This window comes from Gracilinanus agilis, chromosome 1, assembly GCF_016433145.1.
Source record: "Gracilinanus agilis isolate LMUSP501 chromosome 1, AgileGrace, whole genome shotgun sequence".
In the NCBI taxonomy this organism is placed as follows: Eukaryota; Metazoa; Chordata; class Mammalia; order Didelphimorphia; family Didelphidae; genus Gracilinanus; species Gracilinanus agilis.
This window is the reverse complement of record NC_058130.1, coordinates 660,618,707-660,622,213: the sequence shown is the minus strand read 5'-3', so window position 1 is coordinate 660,622,213 and position 3,507 is coordinate 660,618,707. Positions and strand designations below refer to the sequence as shown.

At 34.1% G+C, this 3,507-nt stretch overlaps 1 non-coding gene across 1 annotated transcript; it reads right to left on the bottom strand.

The window, feature by feature from the left end:
• Positions 1-3,148: 3,148 nt before the first annotated feature.
• Positions 3,149-3,284, bottom strand: LOC123232620. The gene has a single exon (XR_006505152.1). It is a non-coding gene; the product is annotated as a U4 spliceosomal RNA (small nuclear RNA).
• Positions 3,285-3,507: the final 223 nt, after the last annotated feature.

Sequence of the window (3,507 nt, the reverse complement as noted above, 5' to 3'; positions counted from 1 at the left end):
ATAAATAAATGTAAATTTTAGTCACATACAACTTGGCTTATGTGCAGAAAATGACTTTCCTGCTGATTGGCAGCTGGGTTCAGCCCAGCTTGAGGGGGAAAAAAAGAAAGAAAAAAGCCTGTTTCAACTATTGTAAAATAACAACAAAAATGTTTTCAATTACAACAATGCTTGTACCGAGCAAAAACTAAGTTAAAATAAATTCTAATAATCGTCTTTGAATGTCTTCACTGAGCTTATGGACTTAGAAAAGAATGAAATTGATTTTAAGAATTGCTTTTGTTGAGTCAGAAAGCAGAAAGGCCATTCTATTACATTATTATTGAGAAAATTGTATTTGAATTCAATAAAAAGTTAGTTTTTTATTTCTAATTAACTTAATTGTTTTTTAATTTCCTTTAAGACTTCCTCTGCAATTGAGCAGGTTCTGCCTACCAAATTGTAGAAGAGCTATTTTCTAGAAATAGATGTTACCACGTATAGTACATTATTAAGAATGAAACATTCCTAGTTGGAAAATGTTTTCAGATTTCAAGAATACTTTGAGTAATATGAAAAATAACACTGTGGATACTGAATATCATCAACATAACAGCCATTAATTATTCAAATGATATTGTTTTATGTCAAAGTATTGTAGATCTGAATTTGGTGAAATAACCATATTTCTACTAAAATTAGAATATCTTCCACCTGTATGCTAAGAAATAGAACTTTGACCTTAATAATGTTACTTTCAGGATTAAATTACTAATGCAATAATGATAATACAAATGTAATGTGTAAAAATGTCAGAGAGGAAAACTATTATAATGGCATTCAATTTAAAATGTCTAGTTTCTTATGTCTATTTCATTAAGAAATTTTTGTTGGTTTCAGCACACCATTTTGCCTGTCACCTTTCCTAACAGAAGGTAAGTTTTATTTTTTCTCTCTCTTTTTTTTTGTTAAACCCTTACTTTCTGTCTTAGAATCAATACTGTGAATTGGTTCTAAGGCAGAAAAATGGTAAGATGTGGGCATTCTGAGGCCAGATTTGAACCTAGGAGCTCCTGTCTCTAGGCCTGGCTCTCAATCTACTGAGTTATCCATCTGTCCCCCAGGATTTAGGTTTTCAAAGCAAATAATTATCATTAATAAAAAGTAGTTAGGTCTTGCTAAACAAAAATTCATTTTCAAAAAGCCTATGCTTGAACCACTTCTTGAACTTTTTGCTTATTCTTCACTGCTAAACTTCTAGAGAAAATGGCTTTCCTCCAAGGCTTCTATCTCCTTTTCAACTCTGTCTTCAACCCCTTATATTCTGATTTTTTCTATTCCATTTTTTTAAAAAAACCCTTACCTTCCATCTTGGAGTCAATACTGTGTATTGGCTCCAAGGCAGAAGAGTGGTAAGGGCTAGGCAATGGGGGTCAAGTGACTTGCCCAGGGTCACACAGCTGGGAAGTGTCTGAGGCCAGATTTGAACCTAGGACCTCCTGTCTCTAGGCCTGGCTCTCGATCCACTGAGCTACCCAGCTGCCTCCCTGTTCTATTCAATTTTATGATAAGAGGTCTTTCAAAGATTTCTAATAGAATCAGGAGCAGTACCAAGATGATGGATTAGAGAAATTTAAGTTTTCCCAACATTCTCCTCACAACAACTTTAAAGTAATGCCTGAAATAGAATTCTGGAATGGCAGAAGCACCAAAAAGTCAGAGTGAGATATTATTCCAGGCCAAGAAAACTTATGATGCTAGAAAGTGAGATTTATGACAGAGGATGCTGGCTTAGAACCCAGGTAGATGAAATATCAATTGTGGGACTAGGTGTGGCAATAGAAGCAGCAGCAGAGGTTCAAATTCGGCCTCAGACACTTTGTAAGTCACTTGACCCCCATTGCCCACACTTACCACTATTCTATCTAGGAGCCAATAAACAGAAGTTAAGGGTTTAAAAAAAAACAGAAGCAGCAGTAGGTTATGGAGCTATCCAGCCATAGATGAACACTTGTCCCCCAGTTACCTGACCTGGAAACCATTCAGAAAGATATTATAGTGTACCACTCTGCTAGCACTGGATTCAAGATGAGATACTCTTTGGGAATTACAGTGCCTACACACAATTCTAGATCACAGTACAAAGGTGCAGAGAAACACTCTCAATCAAGAGGGAGTTGGGAGTCTTGAGGGGTAACTGTTTGCAAATACCACTGTCAATTTATATTAGAAGCAACTCAGAAACTTGAAGTCTCCTGATTCCAAACGAAGTTCTCTATCTACTAACTTGTCTCTCATTTTCTATTTTATTTACTGGGTTATAGGTCAATTTCCTGTATTATAGGGCAAATTCCCAAAAGATAGACATCTTGTCTTTTCTAAACTATCTTTTCCATAGCACAGGAAAATGTCTTCATTAAAAAGACTTTTAATAAAAACTTGTAAAATTTAAATCAGATGAACAGATCAGAAGACTTTCCCATTATTTCATTAGGTAGATGAAAAAGAAACAAGAAAAATAATATGCTTCACAATTGAATTTAGTTATGGCCAAGATAATAAATCATTTTTTTTACCTTGAAAATTTGATCAGTACTGTCAGCTCTTAAGGCACATGGACATATCAAAAGAGTGGTGAAGTAGGCAGGTGATACACTGGGCCTAGAGTCAGGAAGACAAAATTTAATTTCTGCCTCAGGCAATGGCCATATAACCTTGGGAAAGTGACTTAAACTGTCTCAGCCTCAATTCTCAGCTCTGTAAAAAAGGAGATAATAATAGCATCTACCTCACAAAGTGGTGATGATTAAATAAGATGTCATTTATAGTTTTCCAAACCTCAACATGCCTTGAAAATACAACATATTATTGGTGTTGTTATTGTTAATATAGTTTCATTAAACTGGTTTCTTCCAATAGAGAAAATACAGGAAGTTAAAGGCTGCTATTGACCTCCAAACTTCTTAATTATACAAATAAATTGTTCTGAATGATATAAAGTATTTATAATTTTTAGTTATAAAGGCATTGTTAATAGCAAAGATATCATTTTGATGAGTATCATAATGCATACATATCCTTTCAAATTCTCTTAAAAACTATTTTAAAGATACCATGTATATTTTACAAATGTATTCAGAAAAGATGAACCAAGATTATGTACAGGATAAGCAAGTTGCTGAATGAATAAAAACAATCCAAATCAAAGATATGAAGTAATGATAATCTATAGAAAAGTTTTCAATTAGCAATAATTGTGCCTCCGTTAAACCTCGTTGGCTATGATACTGCCATGCTGCAAAGCTAATGATAATTTATAGAGAGATGCATCACAGCATGTTGACAGAGATTTGGGAGCACTGGGATACTAATCAATTGATGAAAAAATATTGCTTAAACCTTTACTATACACACACACACACACACACACACACACACACACACACATATATATGTCAAACACTATCCACATTTGGGGAATATGATTAAAAATGTACCTTTAAGGAGTTGGTTCTTGAACTAGATGTT